Consider the following 14,371-nt stretch of genomic DNA (forward strand, 5'->3'; position numbering starts at 1 on the left):
GCGTGGCAAGGGCTGGGGAGTACAGCTGTGGTCGGAGTCACAGAGCCTAGTGCATATTCTCTAACCCATGTGTGATCATGGGTCACCCGCTGCTCTCGGTCTCAATTGCCCTGAGCGTGAAATGAAGGGGCTGGACTGGCTGATCTCTATGGGCTCATCCAACTCTGACTGAAGTGAATTCTTTATTTCCTTCCATATTAAACTTGCAGTTCCTGCAAGTAGGCCTCTGGGATAGAGATAGGACAAAGGAATTCTCATGCAGTGTTTGACTGATAGCTTCTTTCAGCAGCGTTTGTTTTGTTTTATTTAAGAAAGGGGATTTCTTAACCCAAGCGCTAAGAGTGGGACTTTAGGCAATGGATGAAGTGAAGAATTTCAGGCGTAGGGGAGCAGAGGGAATGGAGAGGGGAAGCAAGGCCATGCAGGCAGAACACTGACACGAGGAGACTGACAGAAGGTGATGGGGATGAGCATGGTTTCTGCAGAAGGTGCTGGAAGGTGCACAAAGTACCACCGTCCAGGCGAAAACCTGGGATCAAAGCCCGAGAGCGGGGTTGGGTTCTGGGAGCCAATGCTCTCTGACTAGTCAGGGGCTGCTTAGCTATTAAAGGGGCAGAGCCTGGGGTTTAGAGTCTCACAGCCATGGGCTCTGCTCCCAGCTCTGCCACTGACTGTGTGACTTTGGATAAGTTGTTACTTAACGTCTCTGAACCTCAATGTCTTTGGGGTGTAATGGGGATACCCAACTCCCTTCACAGGGTTGCCATAAGGAGTCAATGAAATAACCAGTGTGAAATGTCTGGCACTGGCCCTAACCATTGTGAGCCCCCAGTAAGTGGTGGCAGGTACTGTCTGTGTAATTCTATTGAGGGAGGCACAGCCTTATCGTGGAGGCTGTTTCTGCGGCTCTGCGGGGACAGCAGCTACAGCCCTGTGTCTTCAAGGTCCCTCAGGGCCTCGCACCCTGGAGCAGGGAGACCTTACATGTTCCAGTGTGAGGAGGGCTGCCCTGCCTGCCTGATGGGATGTGATAGCGCCGCGTAGGGGGGAAGTGCACAGGCTCTGCAGCCCAAATCCCAGTCCTGCCACTGACCTGCTGTGTGACCTCAGGCCAGTCACCTCGCCTCTCTGAGTCTCACCTGTTTCATGTTTAAAATGGAGATGATGATAATAATAATTACAGCCACCACATGGGATGTTAACAAAGATGAAATAAATGAATATACATAAAGCATCTAGACCTGCACTAAAAGGGCAACCACTTGGTACCTGTGGTTATTGAGCACTTGAAATGTGGCTAATCTAAATTGAGATGTGCCGTAAGAGGAAAACAACCACTAGATTTAGAAGGCTTAATGCCAAAAAATAGTAAAGCATCTCTCTAATAATTTTTTACATTGATTATGTGTTGAAATGATAATATTTTGGATATACTGGGTTATATTAAACATATTAAAATTAATTGCACCTGTTTCTTTTTACTTTCTTTAAAGTGAAAGTGGCTACTAGCAAATGGAAGTTACATATGTGGCTTGCATTAGATTTCTCTTGGTCAGCGCTGATCTAGAACAACGCTAGGCATTTGGTAGGCAGGAGGTCTACTTCTGCTATTATTATTATTAGTTGTTGGGTTCGAGTACTGGGTTTACAACTTCCTGTATGATCTTGTGAAAGTTATTTAACTTCTTTAAACCTCAGTTTTCCTCTCTGTAAAATGGGACAAATGGGATTAAATGAAATTGTGCCTGTAAAATGCTTGGCTGAGCTCCTGGCATGTAGGAAACACTCAGTCAGTGTTAGCTATTATACTGTTGACCTATGGGATCAAAGGTGAGGGTTGCCACCCTCACAGATGGGAGGCGGGCTCATCTGGTACCCTCCAGGCAGTGCAGGAGGGGCTGAGCCAATGGAGCTCCCCGCCAATGGGACATGAGTTCTGAGTAAACTCTGCATTGAGCTGGAGGTTGAGCTGTTTGGCCAGTTATATTAAGGGAAAGGTCAATAACACATTAATGGGATCAGTGGCCTCATTAATCTTCCTCTAATGAACAGCCATTCAAGCCAACTTGTCTTCCCCAGATCCTGGAAGACATTTTGTATTGGCAGGAAACTCGCTGGGTAGAAACAACCTTGAATCTTATAAGAGTGATTTAGTGCCTTTGCTTGGAAAGGCATGATGGGGACTGGATGCAGGACGGGAGAACTGAAACAGCAAAGTCACAGCAGATCTCTCCCTTGGGGCTCCAGATCGAAAAGCCAGAGACGGCTGGGAGGGGATTTTGGTGAAGGTCAGGGGTGAAGGCAAGGTTTAGCTTACTATGTCTGGCTGAACATTCTCACCTATGAATCAACAAATTGTTGGCAATGCAAGAATTGGGATGGCCTTGAGGACCTGGAGGGATGGTGATGGGCGGTGGAGAAAACTGAGATGGGCACTGGAAGTCCCGAGTCTGGTGGGCTCACCAGTGGTGTCGAGCTGTGTGACTGCAGGGATCTTGTAAATGGTGTCAGAGCCGAGGGGCCTTGCAAGAGGTGAAGAGGCAGTGGGACCTGAGAAGGTGCTGAGCTGGGGTGGGGATACAAGAGGAGGAGTCTGGGGGAGGGTGGTCCCAGGTCCCTGGGAAATGGGTGGAGGCCGAGGAGGACCCTATCTCGGTGGTTTGACTTTGGACCCTCTCTTTCTCCTCTGCCCCAGTATCTCACCCTCAGCCCAAGGATGCTGCAGTCCAACCATCAGCATTTCGTTCCTTGGGGGTGAGTCTTCTTCTGGGGTCCGGGGATCTGTTTGAAGACACAGATGCCCCTGGGAGGCTGCTCATTTCCGCTTGTCCATCAGCCCATCTATCTGTCCACCCACCACCCACTGAAGGGAAACAGAAATGAATAGAACACGGAACCCACCTGCCCTCAAGAAACTCAGCATCTAGAAGGGGAGAGCAGATGTCAATCCACGTGACTGTAGGTCGGGGTAGTCAGTGATCTGTGCCATGAGAAGGTTCACGTGGAGTGCTGTGGGGTTGCAGAGGACAGGGTGACTGCTTCCATCTGTTGGGTGAGTCTGGGCTTTCTGGAGGAGGTGGCATTGAGATCAGGCCTCAGAAGAGACCTTAGAAATTAGCAAGGTCAACTCTCCCTTTTTACAGGTGAGGAGATAGAGACCCAGAGAAAACACACAGTTCAGTGCGGCCGTGCCAGCCAGGATGTGGAAGATTTGGAAATGCTTGGATGGGGAAAGGCATTCCAGGTGAGGGAACAGCTTCAGCAAAGTCCTGGGGAAAGGAAACTGGAGCATGGAGAAAAGGTACTGGGCAGTTCAGTGTGACCAGAGGCTGGGGGTGTGTGGGAGGGACATGGAGGCAGATGTCGTCCCCAAGGCCTTGGCCTTGGCCAAGTCAACAGAGCCTCTGGGTGAGGTGGCAGTGGAGGTCCCAGAGGCTTAGGGAGAACCCTGGCCATGCTCTGCCCCCCATAATACTGTGGGTTGTTCCTCCTTTCAGTTACCCCACAGAGCCGGGCAGACTCTCTGGAGGTGGCCCACCCACCTGTGATACCCAGCTCAGGATGGAGGGGACCTAATTTGCTTCAGGTCCCCGGGGCTCCTTGTGCTGGTCTGAGGCTCTGGGAATGGTAGGGTGACCATCTGAGTGGACCTTTTTGCAGCTGAGTCACTCCATCTCCCCAGGCCTCGGCTTCCTCCTCGGCTGGGGCAAGCAGGAACCCCAGCCTGCCTCCCAGGGTTCTCTCGGACTCCAGCGAGCATGAGGTATGGAGTTCTACCGGTGACAGGGAGCAGAAGGGAAGCTCGTGTAATGATCATAGCTCACACCTACGGAGCTCGTACTGAGCGCTCGCACCGTCCTCAGCACTTTCCATGAACTCCCTCATTAGGCTTCAAGCACCTCTGTGAGGTCGCCGTCATTGGTAGTTCTGTTTTGTAGGTGGTGAAAGCTGAGGCCCAGAGAAGTGAAGTGACCTGCCCCAGGTCACACAGCTGGGCCAGGCGAAGGCAGCCTGTGTCTGCGCTCTCATCCTCATGTGCACATACTGCCTGCTCCGTCACTGGGCTCGGTGCTGAGCCTGGAGAGCAGATGCCTGGAGAATCCTCCAGAGAGGCCCTCTGGGCAGCCTCTGGGCTAGGATGACACACACTCTCAGGGGTGGCAGTGACCTCTTTATTGTGTTGCTTGGGAAACAGGCCTAGTTGGGTAGGGCACTTGCCCAAGGTCACTGTGACCTAATGGCTTAATGAACAGGTCCTAGTATCTGTCTGGAATGAGACAAAGTCAAGTCTAGCCCTCGCTCCCCACTTTTGAACCCACCAAGGTCATCCGTTCTGTGCCTTGAATGCCTCCTGTGAAGGGGGTGACTTCCTGGGCAGCCTCTTTTTGGAGTAGCTTGGACTCTTACAAAACTCTTCCTTCTGCTGACCCACAATCGTCCTTTTGTCTCTCCCACCGTGGAATTGGTATCATCTCCTGAGTCCACACAGATTATCCCAATAGACCGGCAGCTGCCCACAGGGAGTTATCACACCCCTCACTCTTCCATCCTCAGTTGGTCTCTGGGCAGAGCAGTCTCAGGCCCTTCTGTCTCCACTTGACAGGGTTTATGCCCCTTGCCCACCAAGAGCTCTGAGCTAGAGTGGATTGGGTCTTCTTCCTGACCTCCCTCCCCTTCCTGGGCTGGCACATCCCACAGCGAGAACGACCCTGAGCTCAAGGCAGAAAAGGAGGTAAATGCTCTTTCAGCAAGATGACAGTCAGGAAAGATCGGCTGACTTTCGATAGAGCCAGGCCACAAGGATGGAATCTTCCACCCCTCCCGTTCTCCTCCCCCACTGCCCTCCCCCCAACCCCCAGGACTTAGAGTTCCTCCCCCTGACCCCTCCCCACCCCCCACATGTGGTTGAGTAACTCACAAACTACAGGAGCGCCTCCAGGAAGAGGCTGCGGAAGGGGTGGTGGTGATTAGGGGTTAAATTAGAGAGTGGGCAATTTGCACTTTCATCAGGACCTGTACCAGTGTGTGTGCACATCTTCATGTGCCTGTATTTGATTGACTGACAGGTTATGGATAGAATTTTTTGATAGGGAAAGTAGCAGGCGTCAGACCTAGACACTCTCTGCTAGGTTTATTCTGATGGGAACAGGAAGAGACAATCCCCTTCCCTCTTTCAAAACTCATACTTCTGTTGATGCAACCTAAGGACACATAGGCTTTTTGGTACCTGCACAATCCCGTTGACTCAATTCATGCTTAATGTAGAATAGAACCCATAGGATGTTCCTTGACCCTGAGCCACATTTTTGCCCACTCCAGCTCTCCTTCTGTCAATCACACCCTGTTGCTGTTGTCAAATCTGCTAGCCCAGACAGGATGGACAGCAAAGCCCTGTGGCTCACCACGTGCGACCTCTCTTGAGTCAAGCTGACAGTCATCCCACCAGGAGATTTGCCACCACACCGCTCTCCCTCTCGCCCAGCCCCACCCCATCCATCCTTCCTCACTGGGCCACCCTGAAGGAAGTCCCACTACTTCGAGGACCCAACCTCCTCTTCTTCCCACCGTCATCCATCTGGGCCTGAGCACAGGCACCGCAAAGCAGAGGCAGGAGGTGAGACTGGCAACGCTGCTATTTTCATTCTGACATTTTCAGTTTATGAAAAATCTCACTTGATGCTCATTCTGCTGTTTGCCATCTTTTGAAGGGGAAGGGCCGAGTCCCTTCCACCCTGGGCTGGATTCCTGATGAAATTCCCCATTTTTTCCCACACCAGCCCCTTCTTTATAAACTCTAGGACAGGGGCAATTGTGGAAAACCATAAATACAAACCCAGAATTAGCCTTAGATTAGACCCATCAGGAAGAGTGGGTCCAGGACACGGGAAAGTGGTCCTGCAGGGTCCACGTGGAGATCAAACTAGACCCAGGGTGGATGGGTCCTCCTGAAATCTTCTCCTCTCCAGGGCCCTAAGAGTGCGAGGCTTAATGTGGAGGCATCTCATGCTTCCCAGCCTCAACCGGGGAAAGAGGCAGCTACGAGATGGGAGGCTTGGCCAGGAGACCTCAGCCTTGGAGAGTTTAATTAGGGCGTTGGCATTTTATTGGAAGGTTAGAGTGATTTCCACTCCTGGAGACATTAGGATGCCCAACAAATTCTGTCAGTGCTTTATAGTTCGGAAATACAATATATATTTTATTGTGGGCTTTGGTGTCTTCCTTTAAACAACTGCACAGCCTGATAAAGCAGAGACGCTAGTAAAGCAGAACTGCAGAGGCACCAGCTAGGTCTTTATATATTGACACGGGGCTCTCGAGGAAGCTGTGGTCTCCCTTTCTGATGGGGAAAAACCAGATGCTTGGTTAACCTGTTGGACCACACAGGTAACTGAGAGTGTGTTTCTGAGAAATTCTTCCAGATCTGGGACCTCAGGGGGTGTCTGGGAGAGTCCCCTCCCTTTTGAGGGTTTATTTTGATTTACTTCAGCAGTTGTCTCTTGGGTTATCCAAATCTGTTAGCCCGGACAGAGTGGACATTTCCTATGTGCCAGGCCTGCAGGGGCCATTGAGATGAATAGGGCACCATCCTTGTCCCCGCATGGCTCACAGTCTGGAGGGCGGAGGCGAGCTGTGGAACAATGAATGATAATGTCAGACAAGGCAGAGGGCAAAGAAAGTCACAAGGGGTGGTGGCAGTGTAGATGAAAGAGGAATGGATTCTGCCAGGGGAGCATCTGGGAGGGTACCACAGAGAATATGACGTATGAGCAAGGCCTTGAAGTATGAGAAGGTTTTAACTGATATCCCTGGGGCTGCAAACTTGCGTCACCTTCCATCTTCCTCATCTTAACTCAGTGTCTCTGTCACCTGGGGAGTTTAGGCCAGAAACCCTAGAGACTCATCACCCACATCCCACCTGTCACCAAGTCCTATTGATCCTACTATCAAAATATATGTCAAATCTGTCCCCTTCTCTCCACTGCCACTGCCACTGCTCTCTTGCCTGGACGCTGCAGTATCTTCTCAGTAGATATTGGTCGTGTAGGGCTACCCAGTCTCTTTTCACTGTATTTTCCATAACAGATCCTGGTTCTCATCTGGGGGATGTACCTCTTCACCTTCTAGGAATGTAATTCCAAGGAAGCTGGCCCCATCCCTAGCTCTAGGGGTAGAGCATGTGACCAAGGCCAGACCAATGGCTCCTTCCATTCCTCTGGCCAGCGATTGGTTCAGGGATGAGCACAAGACTGAGGTCAGACCTTTCAGAGCCAATGAGACTCAATTCCAGAACTTGATTGTTTTATTAGTGAAGCAGACTCAACTCTTTCCTGGCTGTGCCTGAATAAGAGCAGGTGTGGGACTGGAGCTATGCCAGCCATCTTGCCCCCATCCAGCATGGTCCTGGGGGAGAATGGAGCCACCTAGGGGTAGATGAGGCAAGAGATGGAAAGAAAGAAACTGGGTCGTGGCAACATTGTTTGAACCTTGATCAAGCCTTACCTGAATCCCTTCTCTATATCTGGGCTTTCAGCTACACTTATTATCAAATTCTGTTTTTCCATGAGCCACTTTGGGTTGGGTTTTCTGACATTTGCAAAGGAATGATGTAGTTTCTTAGAATCTCCCCACACTCTCTCCTCCTTCTCCACCCCCCCAAAGTTTTTCGCACTGTAGACTGTAAAACCCTTTAATGACTGTCCATTGGCCTAAGGATAAAATCGCCAAATCCTTAACGTGACCCATGAGGCCCAGCATGATTTGGATCCAGTCTCTTTCTCAGTCTCATTCGTTATCATCCAGCTATGTTAAGCCTTCAGTTTTTCAAATATGCCAGCTTTTTTTTTTTTTTTCCAGCCTTCCCATACACTATAACCTCTGCCTGGAACACTGTCTTAACTGTCTCCCTGATGGGTTTGGACTCACCCTCCAGATCTCAGCTCAAAGAGGCCTGCTCTAAATGCCATTAGTCCCCGTTACACTTTCTCATAGCATCTGCTTTCATTCTTCATAGCGCTAACCCAATTTGCAGTTAGGTATGTACACATGTGTGTGTGCAGATGAATGTTTGTACACTCCATGAGGTCTGAAGCCATGTCTGTCTTGTTCATCATGCAATCTCTTAGGCCTGGAAGCGTTCCTGGTACATTCTAGAGGCTCAGCAAATATTGTTTGACTGTTGAGTGAAGAATAGGTGAGGATTGGGTTGGGTTGGGTGATCCTGCCTGAAATTATAACAGGATCAGCAGTTCAGGGCCTGAACAGGCAGTGTGTAGTTGAGGAAGTGTAAGAACCCTAGAGCAGGGACCAGATTAGAAAAAGTAGGCTAGGGCCAGACCACGAGGCCCTTAAGTACCTGAGATATTTGCTATTTAGTCTGTAAGCCAGTAATTTCCAAAGTCCTGCAAAATCCTCTGCAAAGGAAAAGACCAAGTAGAGCAGAAGTTACAGAAGCCTGAAAGCAGATGGATTCTCTAGGACCCTCTGGGAGAGGCACAATACACATGATCGTTCCAAGGCTCTGACAAGTCCTGCGGTGGCAGAATTGTAGGTTAACCAAGTGTCGACCTCAAAAATCCTTCTTTTCCTCCCACAGCAGTTATAATTGTAAGATGAAATTTCCATATTTCTGAGACAGGGGATTGTCTTACAATTGATATGAACATGTAACATAGGGTTCCTTTAAAGTCCTGGAAAGTGGGTTATTTAATAGAGTTTTATTAATAGGGCTTCTTACAATTGACAATATCCTAGAATAGAGGCCATATGGGCCATGACTTGCAGAAGTAATGATCTATAGAAGCCACTTTTGAAGAAGTGAGAGACAAATTGTAACCTGTGTTTTGGGGCAGGCATTCCTGCAGCAGTATGAGTGGGTTGGGGGTGCCAAGCAGGGGTTAGAAGCCTGGAATCTGGAGCTCCCGCTGACAGGGCTGTGAGTGAGGTGCTGACTCTTGGTGCGTGCAAATAGGAGAATTTAATTAGGACGCTGGGGTATTGTTGAAAGGTTGAATCCATTCCCCCCCATGGAGGCCTCCCGTCTTCTCCTGTGAAAAGACAATCTAGAAGGTACCTATTGCTCTTCGTACAGCTGTCCAGAGATGTCTCTTGAGGGTGCCTGGGGACTGATGTTGGGCTCAGAGCCTTGCGGTGGGACCATGGCTCTTCTCCACCTTCAGAACAGATCCAGGGCTGAGGCAGGGCGGCTCTTCCCCTGGATCATTGCAAAGTCCTCCTAATTGATCTCCCTGCTCTGCCCTTGTCCCCCTGCAGTCTATTCTCAACCCCATAGCCCAAGAAATTTTTATAAACATGTAAGTCAAATCACGTCATTACTCTGCTCAAAATCCTGGGATGACTCCCCATTTCACTCTGCGGAAAGCCTAGGTCCTCACCAGGGCCAAAAAGGCACTGCCTGACCTCATCCCCTGTGACTCTCGCTGCTCCAACAAGCTGCCTCAGGGACTTTGCACTTACTGTTTCTCAACCTGGTGCCCACTCCCCAGAGGGCCATATGGCTAACTCCTGCACTTTTAAGTCTTTGCTCCAATGCCGCTTCTCAGTGGTGCTTTCTCTACCACCTACTGAAAATTACACCCCCATCACTCTGTGTCCCCCTTTCCTGCTCAATTTCTCTTCGTACCACCCTTGCACCTTCTAACACACTGTAGTGGGCAGAGTTCCAGAATGCCAGCAGACTCTGGCCCCCTGGCGTACACACACCTTTTCCCAGTTATTCAATCAAACATGGATCTAGATGCAGCTGTGAAGGGATTTTGCAGATGGAATTAAGGTCTCAAATCATTAGCTGACTTTAACAAAGGGAGGTTATCCTCCAGGGGCCTAACCTGATTAGGTGAACCCTTCAAAGGGACTGGGTTCCCCTGGCGAGAGAGATTCAAAGCTTGAGGGGGTTTACTTTACATGTGTGAGTTCTCCATTGCTGGCTTTGAAGATGGAGGAGCCACACAGCTAGGACCCGAGAGCGACCTCTAAGAGCTAAGAGTAACCCCTACCGGCAGCCCGTGAAGATCTCAAAGCCTCCAACATCCACACGACTTTGAAAGAGTTCCCCGAGCTCCAGCGGGGAAAGCAGCTCGGCTAGCACATTGATTTCAGCCACGCGAGACTCTGAGCAGAGGACCCAGCTGACCTGTACCTGGGCTCCCAGCCCACGGAAATTGTGAGGTCATTTGTGTGTATTGTTTGAAGCCACCAAGTGTGTGGTCATTTGTTATGCATCAATAGGAAACTAATACAATGAGATCCTACTATATAGCACAGGGAACTCTACTCGATGTTCTGTGGTGACCTAAATGGGAAGGAAATCCAAAAAAGAAGGGATATATGTATACGAATAGCTGACTCACTTTGCTGTACAGTAGAAACTAACACAGCATTGTAAAGCAACTATTCTCCAATAAAAATTAATTTAAAAAAAAGAGATTTATAGTTTGGAGGTGAAACTCAAAAAATAAAATAAAATAAATCTGCATGTTTCCTCAAAAATACTAAAAAAAAAAAAAAAAGAAAAAAAAGAAAATACAACAAACTACGTATTTCTTTTGTTTACTATCTGTCTCCCTTGATGGAATGGAAGCTCCAGAAGGTCAGGAATTTTGATCTGTTTTGTTTGCTGCTCTATCCTCAGCGCCCCGGCACGGTGCCTGCCATATAGTAAATAGGTGCTCAGTAAATGCTGGTTGAATGAATGAATGGGAGTGGGCCCCCGGCATAAGGACAGCCTTGCCTTCCAGGAGGTCCCTATCCATAGGAGGAGATACGCCCCATCAGTAAATAACAGGGTGGAAAATGCAAATGGAGCAGGAGAGGTGAGTGTAGCTTGTCTGCTATAAATCCCACCTGGCTACCAAGCAACAACGATCTGTGTTTTTACAGCCCCAACAAAGCCCTCTCCTCGGAGAAGAGCATCATTGAGATATTAGTGCACACCTCGGGTAATTAAAGCCGGCTTGGCGCCCCCCAACCCTCCTGCACTCTCTGGGAGGTTGCCTGGGGAAGACTGGTCACCCCGTAGTCGCCCTGTGCTGAGAAGGAAGCCTCTCGAACACCTACCTGTCTAAGTAATTAACCTATTAAAATGAAAGTGATAAATCCTGGTGCCAAGGTGAGGCATGGGGCGGGGGGCAGGGTGTCTCTGCTGTGTTTCTTTCATTTCGATTTCAAAGCCCATGTCACCATTGCTTCATAGCCACAAGGATAACGAGTCTGGGTGCTGTCCGGCTCCCAGGGATCAGCCACAGTGTTGAGGTCTGTGATGAGGCTGCTGTTCCCCAAAACCAGCAGCCCTGGTTTGGGACTAGCCGATGTGGACCTCTGGTTGAAGTGGGTCAGGGTCTGGAGGGGTTTGGGGAGGAGATTCTGGACCCCTCCTCTCAGATTTCTGTGTCTCACCCCAGCTTCCCACTCTAGCTAGGCAGAGGTTGGAGCCTGAAGCCCAGGATCTCAGTATTCTAGAACCGGAAAAGACTATAGAGATTCCTCATGATACAACGGGAGCCCTGAGGCCCAGAGAGGGCGAGAGATTTGCCTGAGGTCACACAGCAAGTCAAAGGCAGAACCAGTACTGGAACCCAGGCTCCTCCCACTATGACCATCTCTGTGATAACCTCACTCCACAGAGGGAAACAAAATCTCCATTTCCAGCCCTCCAAGGGTCTGTTTACAGTGTCCGAGCCCAGGCCAGGCATGGAGGATGCAGTGAGAATCTGAATCCTGGGAGGGGGCTTAGATAGCATGAGTCCCGCAGACTCCAATTTACAGATAAGGAAACTGAGGCCCAGAGAGAAGCAGCGCTGGCCCAAGGCCTTCTAGCGAGTCAGTGGTGAGAAGCCAGGATTTCCAGCTCCTGGTCAGGGCTCCCTCTCCTCACTCCCTCCAAATCATCTCTTCCTCTTAGGAAGGAGCTGGCCTTGCATCAGGAGGCTTTGAAGGAGCTGGTGGGGAGGGAACACCAGGTGAAGGGACAGCTTGAATTAGCAGCGGAGGTGTGAATGGGCAGGTGTGTGCAGGACGCAGGCAGAGGTTCAGCCGGCTGGAGTGCAGGGCTCAGGAAGTGGGGGTGAGAGAGACCACAGGGCGGGGGCCTGGCGGGGGCACAGTCAGTATGTGTTAGAGGCGGGTGAGAAAGAGGAGATGTCGCTCCACGGTGATCTACTCCTGGCTGGCAGGAAAAAGTTCCTGTGGGGTTGGGCGGGGGGTGAGTGAGGCCACAGCCCCAGCTCTGCCCAGCATCTCCCCGCCCTCTCCTGCCCCATGGGTGCGTTCCTCACACAAGGTACGTGCCTAGTATTTGGGGGGGATGAGACGTGGGGTCCCCTCTGGCCTCTTCCTTCTAGTGCCAGGTTATATTTCTCTCTCCTTTGCTGCTGACCACATGCCTGACATCAAGTTTGCATTCCCTGTGGGATTATTTTCCTTTTCTTTCTCTCCTGGGAATGCTCACAATAGCCAGATGTTATTATTCCCATTTTAAAGATGAGGAAACTGAGGTCCAGGGCCTCATCTTTGCTCAGAATGCACTGACCAATTTCTGGGAATCCAAACAGTGTTGAGTAATAGATGAACAAGCCCAGACTCCCTGGGTTTCATCCTGGCTTCCCTAGTCATCAGCTCTGTGACCTATGGAATGTTACCAAGCTCTCTGGGCCTCAGTTTCCTTGTCTTCATCATGGGGTACTAATATATCTACTTGTAAGGTTGTGTGAGGATCAGATGAGTGAATACACGTAAGTGTTTGAGAAATGTTAGCTACTGTCAACACCACTGTCATGACAGAGAGGGATCCCCGTGCAGAGTCCTGCCAGCGAGGGCGGCCCAGCCAAGCCACTGGAGGCGCCCCCCCCACCGCTCCCCCCCCCACTTCTACTTTGGCCCAGTTGAATCTGAAAACAGTGAACCAGCCCCAGTAAGTGTTTTTAGTCCTGACAACAAGGGGAGGAAAAAAAAAGAAAAAAGAAAAGAAAAGAGAGTGAGACCAAATTATTTTCTTCAGGGAGAAGGAAATCTCATTTGGAGGCGCACTCCGTGCGGGGAAACGGCAGTGCGGGGTGTAATACATGATCTGTCCATCTCCATGCGGCTCCGGAATTGCTGCTGGCATTTCTAGTATGAAGCCGCCACGGGCTCCGCTTCCTATAATATCCTAATTAAAGGGCTGTTATTCATATGGGACGTGCTGTGGTCCAGTGACAGTCTGGTGGCTGAGAGTGTCCCAGGCCCCGGAGAGCAGAGGTTGGAGGCTGGGAGGGGCTGGCAGCCAGCTCCCCACTGTCCGCGCTCCCTGCCCATCACTGACATCATCCACTGCCCGCTGCCCCCTGCCCACCTCCAGGCCTGAGCTGTGGCATTGGGGAGTGTCAGTCCCCTCGGATGGGCAGGGGGGCCTCTGTTACTGTGAGGCAGGAGGTGGGGTGGGCATCCTGGAGAAGGGCTTCCAGGAGCTCCACAGGGTGGAGAGACAGGGAAGGAGCGGGACAGACTGCAGAGAGGAAGGAAGGAAAGGGACAGGAGCTGAGGCCCCAGGTGCCAGACCAGGGCTCCTTCTGTCCATCATCCCACGGACCCACACGTCAATCTGTTGAGGCAGGTACCATGATGAATCGTTTCCCCGTGCCTCAGTTTCCCCACCTGCAAAGTGAGAGTGGGTTGAGCAGATTCTGAGGGCCTGAATGAGATGAAAGAGGGAGGGAAAAGGGACGGGAACGAGGGTGGACGGAGAGGAAAAGGGGGGAGGAGAGTTTGGGGGTGGAGGGGAGAGCAGCAGCAGCTGGAGTGCCATCCTTGAGGTAGTGGGGGCTTCAGCTGACAGAGACAGACTTCTGGGGAAGCCAGGGAGTTCTGAGCACTCTTCCCACAGCCAGGAATCAGGGGAGGAGCGCTGCTGCCCCCATTTTACAGATGTGGAGATTGAGGCTCCGAGGGGTTATAAAACATGCTCAGGGTCACACAGTTGACTAGTGGCGGAGCCAGAATTCAACCCCATCCAGTATTGCCTGACTCTAGATTCTAATTTTTTTCTTACACTCGTTCCCGGGGAAGATACCAACACCTGCCAAGGGGCTCTTCCCAGCCCTCGCTCTCTGCCCCCAGACTCCCTTCCATCCCTAGACTCAGAGGTTAGAAGGGAACAGGTTTGGGACTTCATTCTACTGGGAAAGGACACCAGAGCAGAGACACAATGGGCCCAGTGTGAGGGTGTGTAGGGGGAGGATGCGGAGGGGTAAGTGGGGAATGACTCTGAGTCATTATCCCCAAGGGCCACCCCCTGGGGGCCTCAGAATTAGAGGTCTCACCCCATTAGTCTCTATTCATTCTCAGAACAGAAGTGAAGAGATGAAAGAGGTGGCCCTGA

This window comes from Balaenoptera borealis (genome assembly GCF_965194805.1).
Source record: "Balaenoptera borealis genome assembly, chromosome: 11".
Classification (NCBI taxonomy): domain Eukaryota; kingdom Metazoa; phylum Chordata; class Mammalia; order Artiodactyla; family Balaenopteridae; genus Balaenoptera; species Balaenoptera borealis.